Raw genomic sequence first — 23,394 nt, 5'->3', positions numbered from 1 at the left:
GGATGATACTTGGTTGAGGGTGCTTCTGAGAGTGTCATTGTAGTGATTTACAGCCAGATCAGGACAGGAAAAAGAGGAGATTAGGGACAGTGATGAGTGAGGAGACTTTGTAAGTGTATGAGGGTTAATAGCTTGTAGATTTCTGAATGTGTGATAGGTAGGAGTGTGCTGTAGTGGGCAAGAATTTGTGATAGTGAAAAAGAGAATGTTGTGGTCAGAGAGGGGAAGAGGTGAGTTATCTATGTAGGAGACTGAACAGAGCCGGACAAAGACCATATCAAGGGTGTTACTGTCTTTGTGTGTCTCAGAGGTTGAAAACTATGAGACTCCAAGAGAAGTGGTTAGAGATCTAAGCTGGGATGCAGGTGGGTAAGTGGGGCTGTTTATGGGGATATTGAAGTCTCTCAGGAATTGGGTTGGCAAATCTAAGGACATGAAGTACGGCAGCCAGGCAGAAAAATGGTCAAGGAACTGGGTGAGGGAGCCTGGGGGGTGGTATATGTGAAGACCCAGAGTCTTCCATGGGCGTAACGCCACTCAGACAACACAGGGTGAGGGTAAAACGGCGTGGCAATACTTTATTGAACCACAAAGCAGACAATAAACACACAGAACAGTCCCAGCAAATACTCAAGATGGTACAATATTACACAGTCTCAACCTTCCTTCTCTGCCCGCCTGGAATCTAACAGCCGTGACTTCGGACACTTCCAGGGCCGACTACCTCAACCAGTGGCCCCCCGCTTCTGGCGGGCCCCCATAGAGAGAAGGTAGTGGCAAGCTTAGGAAGCTAGCAGTCCATCGAGGTACAAGGCCAGGAGACCCAAGGGTCTCACCCTGGCCTCTCCGAGAGTTTCCACGGGGCCAGGCGACTGGTGGGTCCCTACCGACAATTCCAAATGTCTCCATGGGTTCTAGGCGACCGGTGGGTCCCTCCTAGCAACCCCAAAACATATCCATGGGGCCAGGTGACTTCTTCGTCCTCTCCTGGACTCCCCAAAATGTATCCATGTCTCTCTGATGATTAATGGAGCAGATCCGAATCTTTCCAGTCAGGGCCGACACCCTTAGACTAGAATCATATAGAATACAAATCTATGTCTCTTTGGGTTAATGCCATGCAATCCATCTGCTGTCCTGAAGGATGTCTCTCATTCTCCTTGTAAAGTCTGTCTGATGTTCCTTGATTCTCTGTCCCAAGTCTCATTCTGTCTCAGAAACACATGTCCCTTCTTAAATACACATCCACAGGTTAAGAATTAGGGATGGTATTATTCCACAGGGCTTGAGTATCCACAGCTCATCCCCCAAGATTGACTGGCAAACACCCTACAATGGTATTTAACATATGTAGCAAACATTCATTGTTCTAGCTAATCTATTTACATAGTTCGTATCACAGGGGCTCTTGTAAATACACATCATTGTTTCAGAATCAAAGAGCAGTTAACATTCAGGGTTATACAAATAATATTCTGTGTTAATCAACTAAAGAAGAACACAGATTAAAGAGTCAACATAAAAATAAAGGTATGCTGTTTTTGCCATCAGAAAGTATATGACTGGCATAATAAAGATTTTACGCTGTATTGTCACAGTATATGACTGCTACTCTGAGGGAGAAGGGATGGAAGAGCCTGATGGTGTGGACCTCAAAAGTAGGAAATGAGAGTGATGGAACTGGGAGGGGGGGGTGAACTGCTAAAGTGTGGGGACAGGAGTAAGCTGACTCCACCACCACGTCTGTTCGCAGGTCTCGGGGAATGAGTGAAATGTAAGCCGCCATGAGAAATAGCGGCAGGGGAAACAGTGTCACAATTCTGAATCCAGGTTTCAATGAGGGCCAGCAGACTGAGAGAGTTGGTCAGAAAGTTGTGCAGGAAAGGAAGCTTGTTGCATACAGACCGTGGATTCCAGAGTGCAAAATTAAAAGGTGGAGATGAAGGAGTACAACTGATGTTAATAAGGTTAGCAGGGTTATGATGTGAGGTGGGGGAGGGAGGACCTAGGTTAGGAGAGATATCCACTGAAATAAGTATAAGCAGTAAAAAGAGAAAGAGCAAATAGTTTTTGGATTTGTTACATGTTTTTTGTGCAGTGTCTTTGCACAAGATGGGCTGAGATTATTCAGGAAGTTGAGAAGAGCATGAGAGCTGTACATCTGGGGGGCAGTAGAGAGGGGCTAATGTGGATGAGTGGTGATGGAGGGGGGATGGGGAGGTGAATGTGGATGGCAAAAGCACACAGGAAGATGGACATAGAAGTACATTTTTTTTTAAAAAAAGAGTACAAAGTGTGGGTTACCTAACTACTGCCCTGACTAACTGCCACTGAGCTAGCTGCTGGACAACACTTAGCGACGATGACACTTTGCTTAAGAGGACACGTGCATGCACCCCACACACGTGCACCCCTTATGAAGCATCTACATTTATAGAGCAGACTATAGTATCAGGTGAGAGGCATTGTGGGAAATGCTTTGGGATCAATTAGCAGCTGATCAACACACCAGGGGGTGCCTAGCTGATCAAAGACAGAACTAACACTAGGCTTGGCTACAGAGTATAACACTGTACACCATCAAATAAAGTCTACAATGAGGAAAGTACGAACAGATCAGTGAGTATTGAATAAAATGCAACAGATAACATATAGCAAAGCTACAGCAAACAAATAGATATAGAGATATATACTATTACATTTTTTTTATTGTTTTTTTTTTTTTTTTTTAAATGAGGCAAAAGGGCAGATGATTTGAACTTTCTTTTTCTTTTCATGTTTTTTTCAAAAAAATTTTTCCCACATTTTATTGTATTGTTAGTCTCCTTAGGGGATTTGAAGCCACGACTGTCTGATCGCTTGTTCTATACATAGCAGTGCTATGTATAGAGAAAAACACAGTCTCCTATGAATTCCAACTAAACAATGACTTTCACAGGAGTATCATAAAAGGCACGGGGACATTCAGGAGACCCTTGGCTGTCATGACTACCCATCGGTGCCCCCTCTCGACACGTAATAAATGCCTCTGTTGCAGACCGGCAGATTAACAGCCGCAGGTAGAGCTCCAGTCCATCCTCGGATGTTAAATGCACATGATGGCTATTTAAATAAGCCATCATCTTCCGGGAAAGATGCGGGTTTGGCGTGCGAGCCCGCATCAAAGCCAAGGATACCACATATGACGTAAATCTACATTATATGTCGTGAAGGGGATAACTGATCACCACAGAACAAACTCTCTGAATTTAACACACCTAGGATAGAGTAAGAGGGACGTTCTGAATGAGCTAGAAAAGTCAAAATCCTCCCTTTTTTTTTAATATATAATTTTTATTGAAAATTTTTTAACATACAGTAATATTCAATATAAACATAAATGATATTTCAGACCAAGTGCCAAGCTTGGTACAAGATGAGATTAGTGAAACAAAAAAATTACAAACTAAACAGTTCTCTTCTATAAACAAAGCATTTAACTTATCGCGAATGATATAGTTTGTGACTTCCTAATCAGAAATGCAAAGTTGGTCTAGGTTATCTTTGAGATCATTTAAGATGTACCAAGCAGTATTGATAAAAGTGCTTATTTTTTCCTCTTGAGAGCAGAACTATGATAAATTGTTTCCACAGGAAGTTTCCTGCTTGCAACTCTAAATTGCCAACTGTTTCAACCTTCATATAATGTTTAATTTGGGTTAGTAATTCAGGGGTAGAGAGTAGAGGGTTCGAACCAGAATTTAAGAATTTGTTTTTTTGCTAGAAGTATAAGGCTGTGTGCCCACGTAGCATTTTTCAAGCGTATATGCTGCGGAATTTCCGCAGCGTAAACGCTTGAAAAACGCATGGTAATCCGCACCCCATGGTCCCCAATGGGATTCCGCAAGTTCTATGCACATGCTGCGGATTTTTCCGCAGCGTTTATGCCGTGTTCAAAAATCCGCAGCATGTCATTTAATTTTGCGTTTCCGCAAGCGGAATTGCCTTTGTCCAATGCATAAAAAACGCAAGGCAATTCCGCATGTGGAAAACGCGTGATAAACGCGTGAAAAATGCGCGATAAACGCGTGCGGAATTCCGCATGCGTTTTTCCGGGAGAGGACTTGCATTTATGCAGCAGAAATTTTCTGCTTCATAAATGCAACGTGGGCACATAGCCTAAGGCTAAGGCTATGTGCCCACGTTGCATAAATGAAGCAGAAAATTTCTGCTTCATTTCTGCAAGTCCTCTCCCGGAAAAACGCATGCGGAATTCCGCACGCGTTTATCGCGCATTTTTCGCGCGTTTTCCACATGCGGAATTGCCTTGCGTTTTTTATGCATTGGACAAAGGCAATTCTGCTTGAGGAAACGCAAAATTAATTGACATGCTGCGGATTTTTGAACGCAGCATAAACGCTGCGGAAAAATCCGCAGCATGTGCATAGAACATGCGGAATCCCCTTGGGGACCATGGGGTGCGGGTTACCAAGCGTTTTACAAGCGTTTCCGCTGCGGAAATTCCGCATCAAAAACGCTTGAAAAACGCTACGTGGGCACAAAGCTTCGGCTTTATCCAGGGATATAAAAGGTGGAGAATGAACCATCAGTACCCTTTATCCTCAATTTAGCTGGATAACGTAATTGTAAGTGAATATTTTCCTTGTATAGTTTAGGACAGATGGTGCTGAAGGCTCTGCGTTTCCTGATGACCTTGAAGGAGGCATCTTCAAACAAAAGTATCTTGAGGCACTGCAGGACTAATGGTTGTCTCAGTTGTTTATAAGCCCAAATAATATCAGTTTTGTCATTGAAATCAAGAAACTTCATAATGACTTGCTGTGGCTGGCGTGTGTCATGGCTATTTGACGAAGATATGGAGGGGCCAACCCTGTGAACTCTCCACTTTTTTGCCCTCTAGTAGAAAGGCCCTTGGAATGTCATTTTCACAAATGGATTTTAGGGAACCCTGTTGAAAGGATTCTGGTACACCTACCATGCGTAAGTTGCTCCTGCGTCAGTGATTTTCGAGGTATTCACTGCGGTCCCTCAGAGTAGCATTATCCCGAGCTAGGGACAATAGTTTGGCATGGTCGCTAGTGGAGTCGTCCTAAATAGTCGATATCCGTGTTTCCAGCTCGAATAGATGTTCGGCCTGTTCATCTTGCCTGTCTTGCAACCCCTTCCCCCTTCAGCGCCGTGTGAAGGGTGGATTGGATTATAACTGTGATTTCGGGGAGAAGTTTGGCAGTAACCTCAGACAACAGAGATGAGGAGTCCCGACACAAATGAATTATTTGTTTTAGGCGGGATGACATGTTCATCGCTGTCCACTGCAAATAAGTTCTGACCGCCCAAGTCTGAAGCTACTGCCATCTTGGAGGAGTCCTGTGAAATTGAAGGGCAGGAGGACAATGGCTGTTTTTGCCTGCTGCAGAGGAGGTAACGGTCCATAAATGTGAGCTGTAGAGGGATAAGAAACAATAATTGCCTAATATCTCATCAATTGTCCAAGAGCAGGTAGCTCAGATATTAAATAAAATGAACAAGTCTCACATAATCGGCGCCTTAACAGGCAGTCTCATATTTTAATGGCGCCTACATTGGCAGCCAGCAGAGTTATGATGAGCTGGAGATTATCATCCGTAACTTAGTTGTGCAGCAAGAATGATATTTTCTACTTTTCGTGCACTCCACACACACATGGAGGCCTAGTCTGTTGTTTGCTTTGACAACAAGATGGCAGCAGAGAAACAGAATATGCTTGGTTGCAATGTTTGCTTTGACCATAGGATGGCAGCAGAGAACACGCTTGACTGCAATGATTGCTTTGACTTTGTTTCAGAAAATATGAATGATAACAAAAATACTTTTTCTCCACTCATGGTTATTGGTTGGGTGAAGCCATTTATTGTCAAACTACTGTGTTTTCTCTTTCTAAATGTTAATGACAACCAAAAACATCCAAATGACCCTGATCAAAAGTGCACATACCCCAGTTTTTAATACCGTGCATTGGCCCCTCTAGCATCAATGACAGCTTGAAGTCTTTTGTGGTAGTTGTGGATGAGGTTCTTTATTTTCTCAGATGGTAAAGCTGCCCATTCTTCTTGGCAAAAAGCCTCCAGTTTCGGTAAATTCCTGGGCTGTCTAGCATGAACTGTGCACTTCAGATCTCCTCAGAGTGGCTCAATGATATTGAGGTCAGGAGACTGAGATAGCCACTCCAGAATCAACACTTTGTTCTGCTGTAGCCAATGTCAGGTCGACTTGGCCTTGTGTTTTGGATCGTTGTCATGTTGGAACGTCCCATGCGCAGCTTCCGGGTTGATGAGTGCAAATTTGCCTCCAGTATTTGCTGATAAGGTGCTGCATTCATCTTTCCTTCAACTTTTACCAAGTTTCCTGTGCCTTTATAGCTCACACATCCCCAAAACATCAGCGATCCACCTCTGTGCTTTACTGTAGGAATGCGTTCCTTTCATTATAGGCCTTGTTGATCTCTCTCCAAATGTAATGTTTATGGTTGTGGCCAAAAAGTAAAATTTTGGTCTCATCACTCCAAATTACCTTGTTCCAGAAGTTTTGAGGCTTGTCTCTGTGCTGTTTGGCATATTGTAGGCGAGATACTTTGTGGCATTTGCGCAGTAATGGCTTTCTTCTGGTGACTCGACCATGCAGTGCCTCCTTATTGTGCATCTTGAAACAGCCACACAGCTAGTTTTCAGAGAGTCCTGAATTTCAGCTGATGCTATTTGTGGATCTTTCTTTGCATCCCGAACAATTTTCCTGGCAGTTGTGGCCGAAATTTTTGTTGGTCAATCTGACCGTGGTTTGGTTTTTACAGAGCCCCTGATTTTCCATTTGTTAATCCCAGTTTGAACGCTGCTGACTGGCATTATGAACTCCTTGGATATCGTTTTGTATCCCTTTCCTGTGTTATACAGTTCAACTACCTTTTCCCGTAGATCCGTTGACAATTCTTTGCTTTCCCCATGACTCACAATCCAGAAACGTCAGTGGCTGGATGAAAGATGTAAAAGTCTGTCTGGATCCCAGAAACTTACTCAGCTTTTATGCACACACACTGATTAGAAGCACACAGGTCACAGGTGAGGATGTTACCTTTAGTAGCCATTCAAACTCAGTGTGTCAAATTCTGTGCATGTTATCAGGTCAAAATCACCAGGATATGTGAACTTTTGATCAGGGTCATTTGAATGTTTTTGGTTGTCATTAAGAGTTAAAAAGAGTAAACACAGTAGTTTGACAATAAATGGCTTCACCCAACCAATAACCATGAGTGGAGAAAACGTTTTTTTGTTATCATTCATATTCTCTGAAACAAGGCCAAGAAAGGAAAAATTCTGCCAGGGTATTCCTGGGGGCCACAAAGATCCAGGATGATTTTTGCCTGTGTGTCACCTCGGATGTGTGCTCAGGAAGGCTTGCAGTATAATTCGAGGTGCACCGGATGAAGGTGACACCGCCACACCCGCCGGAATTTTCCCTGTCACTTCATCCCACGGGAGGATAGATGAAGGCGCCACCGGTATATAGCATGCAGTCAAGAGGAGCCGTGCAGATCCCCTCGATGGCGTTGGCGTTCGTGCTGACTAGTAGTGCTAAGGTAAGTGGATAGAGGTAGAAGGTCACCAGGTGGGTCCTCACCCTCTCGGCTCCTCGCCATCCATCCGGGTTACACCGCTGGAGGGCGAGAAGTGCGAGCCCAGGATAGAAGATGGCGGCAGTCGGCAGGAAAGTAACCGGCTTTAGGCTGCCAAGAAGGCCTCACTTCGGGGCGATATAGGAGAGAGCTGGGACATTGGTCAAACGGATCCTCCATTGTAGTTATAACCGGGGGATGTCGTTCAGAGGATGGATAGGGTCGGTCCCCCCCCTTAAAATACTCGGATTGTGCTCCGTGATCCTGGAGCTCTTTCAGACATGTCTAGCTACCTCGACTTTCGGCCACACTCCCAAAGCCTCCTATTTTTATCCCCTAATTCAAATATGGCCGCATTGGTGTGTAGAAACGATTTCCTAGTCCTTCAATTATTTATTACCAACAATTCTCAATTCAACAATTTGGATGTGTACCAAAGATATCTACAGTGGATATGGAAAGTATTCAGACCCCTTTAAATTTTTCACTCTGTTTCATTGCAGCCATTTGATAAATTCTAAAAAGTAATTAAAGTACACTCTGCACCCCATCTTGACTGAAAAAAACAGAAATGTAGAAATTTTTGCAAATTTATTAAAAAAGAAAAACTGAAATATCACATGGTCATAAGTATTCAGACCCTTGATTTGGGAATCCTCTGCCATTCGTCCTTGCAGATCCTCTCCAGTTCTGTCAGGTTGGATGGTGAACGTTGGTGGACAGCCATTTTCAGGTCTCTCCAGAGACGCTCAATTGGGTTTAGGTCATGGCTCTGGCTGGGCCAGTCAAGAATGGTCACAGAGTTGTTCTGAAGCCACGCCTTTATTATTTTAGCTGTGTGCTTAAGGCCATTGTCTTGTTGGAAGGTGAACCTTCGGCAAAGTCTGAGGTCCAGAGCACTCTGGAAGAGGTTTTCATCCATGATATCTCTGTACTTGGCCGCATTCATGTTTCCTTCAATTGCAACCAGTTGTCTTGTCCCTGCAGCTGAAAAACACCCCCATAGCATGATGCTGCCACCACCATGTTTCACTGTTGGGATTCTACTGGGCAGGTGATGAGCAGTGCCTGGTTTTCTCCACACATACCGCTTAGAATTATCACCAAAAAGTTCTATCTTCATCTCATCAGACCAGAGAATCTTATTTCTCATAGTCTGGGAGTCCTTCATGTGTTTTTGAGCAAACTCTATGCAGGCTTTCATATGTCTTGCATTGAGGAGAGGCTTCCGTCGGGCCACTCTGCCATAAAGGCCAGACTAGTGGAGGGCTGCAGCGATAGTTGACTTTGTGGAGCTGTGGAACTTTCTCTCATCCCCCCTACTGCATCTCTGGAGCTCAGCCACAGTGATCTTGGTTTTCTTCTTTACCTCTCTCACCAAGGTTCTTCTCCCACGATTGCTCAGTTTGGCTGGACGGCCTGGTCTAGGAAGACTTCTGGTGATCCCAAACTTCTTCCTTTTAAGGATTATGGAGGCCACTGTGCTCTTAGGAACCTTGAGTAATGCAGAAATTCTTTTGTAACCTTGGCCAGATCTGTGCCTTGCCACAATTCTGTCTCTGAGCTCCTTAGGCAGTTCCTTTGAGCTCATGATTCTCATTTGGTCTGACATGCACTGTGAGCTGTGAGGTCTTATATAGACAGATTAAAGTCTTATCAGTTTAATTAAACATAGCTGGACTCCAATGAAGGAGTAGAACCATCTCAAGGAGGATCTTTGGAAGTGCATTGAGCTGTAGGGTGCATTGCTGGAAAAGGGAAAAAAAAACTCTTTAAATCTCTTAGTTTGCGAGTGTGAACGAGCCGAGTATGACCGGAGCGTAAGTGCGAATGAAAGTAAGTGTGTGATTTGTTTTTCAGTGACTTGGATTCAGGGAGTTTGGCAGGGAGGACTTTGGACTGAATTGCTGTCTGTATTGTATTAATTCTTTACTTTTCTTTTTACTTAACATTCTGTCTATTGCAATCCCCATTAGGAAATGAGCTCCTTTATTGACAATGCTATCCAGTGTACATCTTGCCACATGTATGCATTCCTTGAACAGCCGGTCGGGGTTGCTTACTGCTGCGCGAGATGTGTGCACATTGTGCGTTTGAAGCCGAGGTACTGGATCTAAATGAGCAACTGGCAACACAGATCCATTGACAATATGGAAAGGAGTTTGCTGCTCACTGAGCAGCAGCTCACTGGGGTAGATGTGGGGGAGGGTGGTAGTCGGGAGCTGCAGGTCAGTGAGGCTGCTAGTTGGGTGACAGTTAGAAGGAGGGGTAGAGGGAAGAGTGCCAGGGAGGCTAGTCCTGATCTGGCACACCCCAATAAGTTTGCAAAGCTGGCAGATGAGGGGAGTGACGGTACAGGGGTAGCACTGCTGCAGCAAGGCATGTCCCCTGAAAGCCGGAGGAGTGTCAGCTTCAGTAAAGAGGGAAATAGGAGAGCAGGGCAGGCCAGGCAGGTGCTGGTAGTGGGGGACTCAATTATTAGGGGAACAGATAGGGCAATCTGTCACAAAGACAGGGATCGCCGTACAGTGTGCTGCCTACCTGGCGCTCGAGTCCGGCACATCGCTGATCGGGTTGACAGATTACTGGGAGGGGCTGGTGAGGACCCAGCGGTCGTGGTGCACATTGGCACAAATGACAAAGTTAGAGGTAGGTGGAAGGTCCTTAAAGATGATTTCAGGGAATTAGGCTGCAAGCTGAAAGCAAGGACCTCCAAGGTGGTATTCTCTGAAATACTACTGGTACCACGTGCCACGCCAGAGAGACAACGGGAGATTAGAGAGATAAATAAGTGGCTCAAGAACTGGTGTAGGAAGGAGGGATTTGGGTTCCTGGAGAACTGGGCCGACTTCTCAGTTGGCTACAGACTCTACGCTAGGGACCGGCTGCACCTCAATGGGGAGGGTGCAGCTGTGCTGGGGGAGAAAATGGCTAGGTTGGAGGAGTGTTTAAACTAGGGATTGGGGGGAGGGTATTCATTTTATAGGTGGGGAAGATAGTGCAGATAGTGACCTGGGCACAAATAAAGAAATTGGGGGTGGGGTTAGAACAGTTAATATAGTAAGAAGGAATAGAGGTACAGAGAGATACATAAAATGCATGTACACTAATGCCAGAAGCCTCACCAACAAAATGGACGAATTAGAATTAATTTTGTTGGAAAATAATTATGACATGGAAGGGATATCTGAGACGTGGCTGGACGAGAGCCATGACTGGGCAGTTAATTTACAGGGCTATAGTCTGTTCAGAAATGACCGTACAAACAAGCGAGGGGGGGGGGGTGTTTATATGTAAAATCATCCTTAAAACCCGTCTTGCGGGAGGATATATGTGAATCTAATGAAAATGTAGAGTCCCTGTGGGTGGAGATAAGGGGAGGGGGGAAAAAATAATAAATTACTGATAGGGGTTTGTTATAAGTCTCCAAAAATAATGGAAGTAGCGGAGAATATCCTCGTAAAGCAAATAGATGAAGCAGCGACTCAAGGAGAAGTCATTATTATGGGAGACTTCAACTACCCTGAAATACATTGGGGGACAGAAACATGAAGTTCAAGCAAAGGTAATAGGTTTTTGACAACTATGAGAGACAATTACCTTTCACAACTGGTTCAGGACCCAACAAGAAGGGGGGCACTGCTAGACCTAATATTAACCAATAGGCCAGACCGCATATCAAATATACGAGTTGGGGGTCACTTGGGTAATAGTTATCACAAAATAATAATTTTTCATGTAACCTTTAATAAGATGTGTAGTAGAGGGGGTTACAAGGACACTAAACTTCAGGAAGGCAAATTTCCAACGGTTGAGAGATGATCTTAATGCAATAAACTGGGACGATATCCTGAGACATAAAGCTACACAAAGCAAATGGGAGACATTTATTAACATCCTGAATAGGACCAGTGCACAATATAAACACTTTGGGAATAAGCGTGCTAGAAATAGGAGGAAACCACTATGGCTAAATAGAGCTATAAGGGGCGCAATAAGTGACAAAAAGAAAGCATTTAGAGAACTAAAGCAAGTAGGTAGTGATGAGGCATTAAATAAATATAGAAAATTAAATAAATTATGTAAAAAACAAATCAAGGCAGCAAAGATTGAGACAGAGAGAATCATTGCCAGAGAAAGTAAAAATAACCCCAAAATATTCTTTAAATAGATAAATAGTACAAAACTAAAAAATGATAGTGTTGGCCCCCTTAAAAATAGTCTGGGTGAAATGGTGGATGAGGATGAGGAAAAAGCCAATATGCTAAATGATTTTTTTTCAACCGTATTTACACAAGAAAATCGCATGACAGAAAACATGATTAGTGATAACAAAAATTCTCCAGTAAATGTCACTTGCTTAACCCAGCAGGAAGTACGGCGGCGTCTAAAAATCACTAAAGTTGACAAATCCCTGGGCCCGGATGGGATACACCCGCTAGTACTGCAGGAATTAAGTAACATCATATATAGACCATTATTTTTAATCTTTAAAGATTCCATAATAACAGGGTCTGTACCACAGGACTGGCGTATAGCAAATGTGGTGCCAATATTCAAAAATGGGACAAAAACTGAACTTGGAAATTATAGGCCAGTAAGCTTAACTTCTACTGTGGGTAAAATCCTGGAGGGTTTCCTAAGAGATGCTATAATAGAGTATCTGAAGAAGAATAACCTCATGACCCAATATCAACATGGGTTTACGAGGGACCGTTCCTGTCAAACTAATCTGATCAGTTTTTATGAGGAGGCAAGTTCTGGACTGGACCAAGGAAATGCAGTGGATGTTGTGTATATGGACTTTTCAAAAGCTTTTGATACGTTTCCACACAAAAGGTTGATACATAAAATGAGAACAATGGGGATAGGGTAAAATATATGTATGTGGGTTAAGAATTGGCTCAGTGATAGGAAACAAAGGGTGGTTATTAATGGAAAACACTCAGACTGGGTCTCAGTTAACAGTGGGGTACCACAGGGGTCAGTATTGGGCCCCCTTCTTTTTAACATATTTATTAATGACCTTGTAGGGGGCATACAGAGTAATATTTCAATATTTGCAGATGACACTAAACTCTGCAGGGTAATCAATACAGAGGACGACAATTTTATATTACAGGAGGATCTATGTAAACTAGAAGCTTGGGCTGATAAATGGCAAATGAGCTTTAATGGGGATAAATGTAAGTAATGCACTTGGGCAGAGGAAATAAAATGTATAATTATATGCTTAATTGTAAAACACTGGGCAAAACTGTAACTGAAAAAGTCCTGGGTGTATTGGTGGACGACAAGCTCACGTTTAGTGGCCAGTGTCAGGCAGCTGCTGCAAAGGCAAATAAAATAATGGGATGCATTAAAAGAGGCATAGATGCTCATGAGGAGAACATAATTTTACCTCTATACAAGTCATTAGTGCGACCACACTTAGAATATTGTGTACAGTTTTGGTCTCCGGTGTATAAGAAAGACATAGCTGAACTAGAGAGGGTGCAGAGAAGAGCGACCAAGGTTATTAGAGGACTGGTGGGTCTGCAATACCAAGACAGGTTATTACACTTGGGGTTATTTAGTGTGGAAAAAAGAAGGCTTAGGGGTGATCTTATTACTATGTACAAGTATATGAGGGGACAGTACAAAGATCTTTCTACTGATCTTTTTACTCTGAGGCCAGAGACACGGACAAGGGGGCATCTTCTATGTCTGGAGGAAAGAAGGTTTAATCATAATCACAGACAGGGATTCTTTACTGTAAGAGCAGTGAGACTATGGAACTGTCTGCCACATGATGTAATGAGTGATTCACTATTAAAATTTAAGAAGGGCATGGATGCCTTTCTTGAAGAGTATAATATTACAGGTTATATATACTAGATTCCTTGATAGGGCGTTGATCCAGGGAACTAGTCTGATTGTCGTATGGAGTCGGGAAGGAATTTTTTTCCCCAATGTGGAGCTTAATGCTTGCCACATGTTTTTTTTTGCCTTCCTCTGGATCAACATGTTAGGCTATGGGTTGAACTAGATGGACGTAGTCTTCCTTCAACCTTAAAAACTATGTAACTATGTTACAAGGAAATCGACAGCATGTGACTTAAATTTGAGTGTCTAAGCAAAGGGTCTGAATACCTATGACCATGTGATATTTCAGTTTTTCTTTTTTAATAAATTTGCAAAAATTTCTACATTTCTGTTTTTTTTTCAGTCAAGATGGGGTGCAGAGTGTACTTTAATGAGAAAAAAATGAACTTTTTAGAATTTACCAAATGTCTGCAATGAAACAAAGAGTGAAAAATTTAAAGGGGTCTGAATTATTTCCATACCCACTGTATTTAGATCAGTAAGGTCAGCAATATACGTCTGCTCAGCAGATTTTTTGTGTTTTGTCAGACCAAATTCCCGCCGTATTAAATCTCCTTAAAGGGAATCTGTCACGACTTAGGAGTTATCAGACCTCTTTTATAGTCATACAGGGTATAGAAAAGTATATCTATACATACCTGTATGGCCCATAGTAGAGGTTTGATAGCAGAGAAATCTGTTTTTATAAATGCTGTTTTTCAAAGGCTTGGCCTATGTGTTTATTAATCCCCCAAATCCCTACCTATATGCTTAATTAGCATATCCCCCCCCCCCCTCTCCTGCACGTCAACTGTGCTCCCTGACTTCTCGGGCATGTGCAAAGCGACGCTCACATAGAGTGCGCTTTGCTTTATCCCGGCCCCCTCTGCCTGTGCACTGCTCCGAAGGTTTCTATTATGCAGGCGCCAGGGAGTGACTGTCACTTCCCGGCGCCTGTGCAATAGAACCCTGCAGCGCAGTGCACAGGCAGAGGGGGCCGGGATGAAGCAAAGCTAGCTCTATGTGAGCGACGCTTTGCCCATGCCCGGCACAAGAGGGAGCACAGTGCACGTCACATGGGGGGCAATATGATAATTAAGCATATAGGCAGGGATTTGGGGGATTAATAAACACATAAGCGGGGATTTGTTGGAGTCCCCTGGACGCCAAGCCTGTGAAAAACTGAGTTTATAAAAACAGATTTCTCTGCAATCAAACCTCTGCTATAGGCCATACAGGTATGTATAGAATTACTTTTCTATACCCTGTGTGCCCATAGTAGAGGTCTGATAACTCCCAGGGGGTGACAGATTCCCTTTAATCTCTTCAATACACAGCCACTCCATGGATAAAGTCACCATTAATAGTTGCTTTATAGGCATCTCAACTTCCTAGAGGATCTGCATGATTTGAATTAAAGACCCAAAAATCCAAATGAGCAGAATGAAATTTTTCTACGACTAATGCCATGGTCCCACTATCACTATTTGGTCAGTAATTTTTCTCAGGAGTAGCAGCCAAAACCAGGTCAGTACCAATCAGAGAAAAGGTATAATAGAAACAAGTCACCAATTCTGCATTTATCACCCACTCCTGAGAAAAAATACTGACCGAATACTGATAGTGGGGCCATGGCCTCAGGGTGACTGCAAAAATAGATTTGTGTTTTTGGAATTCAAGGAAAACACCTAGAAGGATCAGTCAGTGAGGCTGAGGGGTCCGGATAACTGCACCCTAGTGAGGCCTGACAGACACCTCTGTGTTTATTTTACGAGACCAGTCTGGGCGACTGAAAGAAGCCGCGAATACAGAATATCTGTGAACCGTGCATTGTACACAGTCTTTTTAGGAGACACTTTTTTCATCATGTCGATTGATAAAACATGAATCACAAGATTTGTTATGTGTGCTGCACACGAAAAACAGTCCAACAAATGTGAATAACGGCTGATCCTTATAATAACGGGGGATCTCCACATACCTCCACCTGCAGAGCCGCCACCACATATATGGCTGCTCTGTGCGCACAGGACCTGTGATGAGGTCACAGGAGGGGAGGAGTCAGGGGTCACATGATCAGGGGCCTCAGTGGATGCAGGACTCTGCTGTGCTGGTTGTCATGGTGCTGGATGAGGGGAAGGTTATGTGTGGGGTCAGGAGGGGTTTACAGTGTGGATGTAGCAGAGCCGCGCGTGTACAAGGTGTACCGAGCGGAGCCGCGTGTGTACGAGGTGTACGGAGCAGAGCCGCGCGTGTACGAGGTGTACTGAGCGGAGCCGCGCGTATACGAGGTGTACGGAGCGGATCCGCGCGTGTACGAGGCGTACGGAGCAGAGCCGCGTGTGTACGAGGTGTACTCAGCAGAGCCGCGCGTGTACGAGGTGTACTGAGCGGAGCCGCGCGTATACGAGGTGTACGGAGCGGAGCCGCGCGTGTACGAGGCGTACTGAGCGGATCCGCGCGTGTACGAGGCGTACGGAGCGGATCCGCGCGTGTACGAGGCGTACGGAGCGGATCCGCGCGTGTACGAGGCGTACGGAGCGGATCCGTGCGTGTACGAGGCGTACGGAGCGGATCCGCGCGTGTACGAGGCGTACGGAGCGGATCCGCGCGTGTACGAGGCGTACGGAGCGGATCCGCGCGTGTACGAGGCGTACGGAGCGGATCCGCGCGTGTACGAGGCGTAGGGAGCGGATCCGCGCGTGTACGAGGCGTAGGGAGCGGAGCCGCGCGTGTACGAGGCGTAGGGAGCGGAGCCGCGCGTGTACGAGGCGTAGGGAGCGGAGCCGCGCGTGTACGAGGCGTAGGGAGCGGAGCCGCGCGTGTACGAGGCGTAGGGAGCGGGGCCGCGCGTGTACGAGGCGTAGGGAGCGGGGCCGCGCGTGTACGAGGCGTAGGGAGCGTAGCCGCGCGTGTACGAGGCATGCGGAGCCGTGTGTGTACGAGGTGTACGGAGCGTAGCCGTGTGTACGAGGTGTATGGAGCGGTGCTGCGTGTGTACGTAGCGGAGCCGTGTGTGTACAAGGGGTACGTAGCGGAGCCATGTGTGTATGAGGCGTACAGAGAGGAGCGGTGTGTGTACGAGGTGTATGGAGCGGAACTGCGTGTGTACGGAGCGGAACTGTATGTGTATATGGATTGTAGCTAGGTGGCGTGTATGGAACAGATTTTGGTGTGTATACGACATTTAAGGAGCAGAGCCGGTTGTGTGTACAACGTTTACAGAGCAAAGCCGGGTCTGAGTGCATGTGTATGGACTGGAGCCAGGTATGAAGAGGAGCCAAACCTGTGTATGATGTGTTCAGAGAGGAGCTGGGTTTGCATGCATTTGCATTTGTGGAGTTTGGTGTGCGTATGACGAGTACTGAGCAGAAGTGGGTGTGTATATCGAGTGGCGTCAGAGGTGTGTGTGCCATGTACTGAACGGAGTCAGGTATGTGGTTGACGTTTACAGCACAGCCAGGTCGGTGTGTATGTGTGTAAAGAGTTGTGTTCAGAGAGGAGCCGGGTCTGTGTATGACATGTACGGAGCACAGCCAGGTGTGTACAGAGCAGAGCCTTGTCTGTCTGCGTTTTTTGAGCCATGTGTATGTGTACAAAGTGGTACATGGAATGTAGCCATATATACAGAAGAGTCGGGTGTGTGTACGATGTGTACTGAATATAGCTGGGCATGTGTATATCACCAGTATGGAGCGGAGACGGGCATGTAGTGTATCATCCCCAGTCTGTTTTCATGGACCATAACACATCAGTCCCTCCATTTCCAGTCCCTCCATTTGTGAGGGCTTATTTTTTGAGGGACAAATTTTACTTTTCAACGACATCACTGGTTTTACCATATCGTGTACTAGAAAACCGGGAAAAAAAATTCAAGTGTGGTGAAAGTGCAATTCCACAGTTTTTTTTTTACCACGTTCACTGAATGCTAAAACTGACCTGCCATTATTATTCTCCAGGTCATTACAAGTTTGAAGACACCAAACATGTATAGGTTCTTTTTTTATTTGAGTGGTGAAAACAAAATCCAAAAGTTTGTAAGAAAAAAAAAAGTAAATTTTCCGAGACCCGCAGCGTCTCTATTTTTTGGGATCTGGGGCTGATTGATAGCTCATTTTTTGCGCTCAGAGGTGATGCTTTTATTGATACCATTTTGGGATAGATACAATGTTTTCATCACCATTATTGCAAAAAAAAGTAATTCTGGCATTTTTTTTTCTCATTATGCCGTTTACAGATCGGATTGTTTTTATATTTTGATAGAATGAGCGATTCTGAACGTGGCGATGCCAAATGTGTATTTTTTTATGGTTTTATTTTGAATGGGGCAAAAGGGTGATTTGAACTTTTATATATTTTTTTAAAACATTTTTTTTTCTCCAATCCCCTCCACGACAGCACCATAGGAGGTTGCCTCCCCATCCTAATTATGGACAGGAAACACAAGAGGTTAAATAGCCTCTTCTCACCTTATATCCTCAGTGTTTTTCCTATCCCTAAGGAATGAAGAGGTTATCTGGAATGTGCTATGGACAGCGAGCAGTCTCCCTGCAAAGTACCTGGAAGCCGGGCTGCAGAGGTCGATTGTGCTTCGTTCCTCCTCTGACAGCTCCTGTTCCGTCCGGAGCGGGACCTCCCCATTGTCCTGCACCTGATGGTAAAGCTGAGTGGGGTCAGAGGCTGGAGCCTCCAGCAGCTCCTCAGCTGCTGTTTCCTCCGGCCCTCCATGGCAGCATGTGGCGCGCATGCAGGAGGCGCCAAAAGTCCCAAGTTCACTTGCGCTACGTCACTTCTGGGTGCACTCCAGTGTAGAATGCATGGCGCCGCGGCGGGAAATTTGAAAATGAAACCAGGATTTTCTGCATGGAAAAAGGAGAAATCTTTCATCTGATTAGTGGAAGAGGCGCTGGATCACGGTCTCAACCTATAAAAGACCCTGATGGGAAGACACGTTAAGGTAGAAGAAAATATCTTTTGACTATGGAAGGTGCAAGCTCCCTTAGATCTGCATCTGCAGAGCCCATCGCAAACCCAGGCCCTGTAAGTATAGCTGGTATGGGTAAAGTCCCAATCTCTGATCAGGATCCATATTTAAGCTCTCCCTTTCTTTATTTTTTTTCTTTTAGGGAGACAAGGATCCTGCACCGAGAGTGAGAGAGAAAACTACAGTCTGCAAATGTGCCATCTGTAGTAAAAAGCTCGCTTCTGCCCATAAAAAGCCTCTATGCTAGAAGTGTACAGAAAAGATTGTAAAAGAGGAACAACCTTCCCTTATGGAAGAAGTAAGGGGAATGTTTTGGCAGGAGATACAATCCTCCCTGGTCTCCTTCTCACAATCATCTCAAGAATCTAGTGGTAGCGGTCCATCACCAGTAAAAAAAGAGGAAGTACAACCCCAGGGATACTTCTGACTCAGAAGAAAGTGTTTCTATTGTAGACGAATGGTTAAAGGAAAGTGAACTAAGCACAAATCAGGATGTAGAGGAAGATAAAAAATATTACTTTTCCTCTGAGAATATAGAAGAATTGTTGTAGGCCGAGTGAGATACTATGCAGGTGGAGGAAGAGAAGAAAACTCAAACAGTTCAAGACAAAATGTTGGGAGGATTAAAATCAAAAATGAAATTAGTATTCATCGTTCAAGATAATATTCAGAGCTTAATAATGGATGAATGGGAGCTTCCTGAGAAAAGGTTGGGCATTTCCAGAGAGATGAAGGATAAGTTTCCCATAGATCAAAATATAATCAAATCCTGGCCTGAGATTACGAAAGTAGATGCGAAAAGTGGCTAAAAAGCTGGAAGGGTACTCCTAGGGAAGACCTACTTACATCTCAGCCTTTACTTAAAAAAGCCACAGGTTTTCTGACAGACGCTTCAGTGGACTTGGCCAGGATTGCAGCAAGATCTTCGGTCCTGTCTAATTTAGCGAGAAGAGTGCTCTGGTTGAAAATGTGGAGTGGGGATAATGTTTCCAAGTCCAAACTTTGCTCCATCCCCTTTAAAGGGGAATATGTATTCAGATCTGCCTTGGATGATCTGTTAGAAAAGGCATCGGATAAAAAGAAGTCGCTATCAGAGCCTAAGAATTTTAAGAAAAGGTCCTTTCATCCATCACATCAACAAACCCTACAGTACAAAGGGAAAGGTAAATCTGGTTGCTGGAGTTATCCCATGGGTGGAAGAGGAAAGAATGTTTTCCAGAACACGGGACAAGAGAGGCAATGACGCCAGGCACGTGGGAGGCAGAATTGCAAAATTTCTTCCACAATGACAAGAGATATCTTCAGACTTGAAAATTCTAGAATCAGTTGGCATGGGAGCAAAAATCGACTTTGCATCTTATCCTCCACAGAGACTAGAGATAACGGCTTTGTCATCTCCAAAATTACAGAACATCCTAATATCTGGTCTTCATGATCTGCAAGAATCAGGATTAATATCTAATATCACCAGTACCATGCAGAGAACGGGGCAGAAGTCACTACTCTCGTTTATTTCTGATAAAAAAATAAAAAAAACATTAGGAGCCTACAGAATATTTCTCAATCTAAAACGTCTAAATCAATATGTCAGGTACAAAAGATTCAAGATGGAATCTATAAAATCCACGATTCCTCTAACTGGCAAGAATTTCGTCATGTCAACTATAGACCTTCAGGAGGCATTGCCAATTCATCTTGCCTACAGGAAATTTCTCAGGTTTGCAGTAAAACAGAGGCAAGAGATTCACCATTATCAGTTCAAGGTCCTACCCTTTGGGATTTCGTCAGCGCCTCCACTTTTCACAAAGCTCATGGCAAAAGTGGTAGCATTTATAAGAAGACAAGACATCAGTATCGTCCCCTGCTTAGGCGATTTCTTAGTAATGGCTCCCTCTGTTCCACTGCTGGAAAAACACCTGCAATTGACCCTTCAGATTCTGGAATCCTTAGTTTATGTGCACACTGTCAGTAGCCACCTGCGGCCCCAACACTGCAGAATAGCCACTCGGCTTCTGCCCTCCTTTATGCAAATGAGTGGCACCATTTTTTTTTTTCACAATCAAACTTTCCTCATAGAGGTTAGTCTATGGGGAAAGTCCACTGGCAGACCCACAAGAGAAATTCAAATGATGGGGGTCTGAAAGATGCGCCGCATGTCAGTTTCCTCAGGTGATCCGTAGGAGACCAGAGACGCATAGTGGACATGAAATTTCTAGAAATAACACACGGCTACTGACCGTGTGCACATACCCTTGGGATGGCTAGTGAATCGAGAGAAATTTGAGCGAAGTCCTTCCACCAGAAAGACTTTCCTTTGAATTCTCCTAGATTCCCAACAGCAGACTTAGTTTTTACCAAAGCAAAAACAAATAAAATTAAGATCAAAGGTTGATGCTCTGAAGAATCGAAATATGGCCTCAATAAAATTTGCTATGTCAATCCTAGGGTCCATGACATCCGGCATTCATGCCGTGCCCTGGGCTCAGGCCCATACAAAAGTTCTACAAAACTATATTCTTTACCGCTGGGACAGATCACCATGTTCTCTCACCAACAGAATCCGCCTGCCGTATCATGTAAAAACAAAACCTAAATTGGTGACTATGACCGGAAAAATTAGCAAAAGGAACATCATTGATTAAGCAACCACTGATACCAGTAAGGACGGATGCCAGCAAGAGAGGGTGGGGAGCAATAATCTCCCAGGTGGCTTTTAATGGAACCTGGCCTCAGAAGATTGCCAGTCAAACCTCAGAGAACTAAAGGTGGATGAGTCCCTCAAGGCAGCAAAATCTCTACTTCAAGGGACCCATGTCAAGGTGTATTCAGACAACATCACTACAGTGGCCCACCTGAGACACCAGGGAAGTACAAGATACAAGAATCTGCAGCTTGTCTCAGCGAGAATCTTCGCTTGGGCAGAACATCACCTCCTGTCCTTGTCAGCTCTCCACTTAAGAGGCTCCGACAACAATATTTTCTGAGCAGAAGAGATATACATCCTGGAGAATGGAGTCTGAACACAGAAATATTCCACATAATTGTGCAGAAATGGGGTTATCCAGAGGTGAATCTATTTTCAAACCATCAGAATGCAAAAGTAAAAACATTCTTTTCCCTGGATCCCAAGAGCTCTTCAGCGGGGGTAGATGCATTCGCCCACCCTTGAATGGTCAGACTCGCTTATGCGTTCCCTCCAGTTCCCTTACTGCCGAAAACAGTGCAGAAGATCAGAGAAAAAGGTGTCAAGACCATGTCAACAGCCGGAAGGTAGAAGGTCCGCTGGTTCTCCCTCTGGTCCACGACCTGTTGCACCAGGGTCCGATCTACCAACCGACCCCCCAGAACGTATGTCTAGCGGCATAGCTTCTGAAGCCGCCATCTTAAGAGCCAGAGGCCTTTCGGAGGATGTAATCCATACCCTTCAGAAAAGCAGAAAACAGGTTACAAACAACATTTATGCTAAACTCTGGAAGATCTTCAGACTATGGCATGGGTCCCATCCATTAGATTCTTTCCATCCAGACATGGCCAAAATACCGGATTTTCTGCAAGAAGGCCTGTCTAAGGGCTTAAGACCAAGTACCCCCAAGGTCCAGGTATCGGCTTTGAGCTCCTATGTTGATAAGAACCTGGCACAGCACAGATGGATAAAAAGATTCATGACAGCTGCCTCTCAAATAAATCCTACAAGAACAGTCCCAGCTTGGGATCTGAATACTGTACTTGAGGGTCTCACTATGCAGCTCTTTGAACCAATGTCTGAAATGCATATAGATAAGCTGTCATGGAAAGCAGCATTCATAGTAGCCATAACAATGGCTAGAAGAGTGAGTGAAATCCAAGCACTTTCTATCAGAGATCTATCACCCTAACTGAAGATCCTAGAATATAGGATAGTTCTGCAGCTGGAGCCTTCGATTCTACTAAGTCACAACAGACTTTCATATGTCTCAAGCCATAATCCTTCCTTCTTTTTGTCAGAATCCGTCAAATAGCAGTGATGAAGAAATCCATACTCTAGATGTCAGGAGGATCATTCTCTTTTACTTACGTCAAACTTGAACCTGGAGAAAGGATCAGAATCTATTTGTGTAATATGGGGGGCCCAACAAAAGGGAAGATCTAAAAAAAAAAAACGCTAGCAAATTGGATAAAGAAAACAATCTGTGAAGCATACAAGAGCCAAGATTTATCTCCTTCAGAATCACTAAAAGATCATTCCTCAAGAGCTATGTCTGTCTCCAGGGCTGAGAAGGCTAGTGCATCCGTAGAGCAGATCTGCAGAGCAGCAACATGGTCATCTGTCAATATCTTTGCAAAGTCCTTCAACCCACCGTCCCTCCCTAGACGTTATTCTTTGGCACTACTCAGGGTGAACAAGGGGCACAGGGGGACGCGGCTGGACAAGGGACACGAAGGGAAGACTGTGGGACTTTTACTGTTTGGGGCCAGAATGAGGAACATACATTATTAGTTTATGGTGGGGAACATAATTACTTTAGGGTCCCATTAGGGATATTACTTCTGTAATATAATTTACTTTTCAGGAAACTGTTTTCCATGGGGCGGGAACAAAAGGAAGGTCCTGTTACTGTGCAGGGGCGGAAATATGTCGCTTTTTTTATTCATCTGGCATAGTGTAGAAGTCAGGGAAAAAGTGGGAAATGTACTCTAGAAGAGATCAGCTATAGATAACCTTTTGTTATTTTCTGCAGAGTCGAGTCCTGACTGAAAGAAGTGATGGTGGTCTGTGCCAGATAAAGAAGAAAAGCGAAGATGAAGGACTTCACCAAGAGACGTCACTGGTGAGTCAATGTATTACATGTACACTTACACACCAGCTCTGTATATGCTATATAGTGTCAGTGTACAGGTAATACCGTGATCACCAGTGACACTTACACTACACACTGTATAC

The 23,394-nt window shown here is 44.4% G+C and overlaps 3 protein-coding genes across 3 annotated transcripts in view; all 3 read right to left on the bottom strand.

Moving 5' to 3' along the window:
- The window catches only part of LOC141270519 (uncharacterized), a 248,884-nt gene extending 233,349 nt beyond the window's left edge, over positions 1-15,535 (bottom strand). Inside the window, exon 1 of the mRNA XM_073680547.1 lies at positions 15,471-15,535. The gene's annotated coding sequence lies outside the window, so the exon portion shown is untranslated. The remainder of the gene's footprint in view (positions 1-15,470) is intronic.
- Positions 1-15,535, bottom strand: part of LOC141270535 (uncharacterized) — a 176,368-nt gene extending 160,833 nt beyond the window's left edge. Inside the window, exon 1 of the mRNA XM_073680583.1 lies at positions 15,471-15,535. The gene's annotated coding sequence lies outside the window, so the exon portion shown is untranslated. The remainder of the gene's footprint in view (positions 1-15,470) is intronic.
- Positions 1-23,394, bottom strand: part of LOC141271386 (uncharacterized) — an 83,172-nt gene that overhangs the window by 8,676 nt on the left and 51,102 nt on the right. The window lies entirely within an intron of this gene.

This window comes from Phyllobates terribilis, unplaced genomic scaffold (assembly GCF_046119375.1).
Source record: "Phyllobates terribilis strain yellow unplaced genomic scaffold, ASM4611937v1 Scaffold_5__5_contigs__length_657084704, whole genome shotgun sequence".
Classification (NCBI taxonomy): domain Eukaryota; kingdom Metazoa; phylum Chordata; class Amphibia; order Anura; family Dendrobatidae; genus Phyllobates; species Phyllobates terribilis.
The sequence above is the reverse complement of the archived record's forward strand: the minus strand, read 5'-3'. Positions and strand labels throughout refer to the sequence as shown.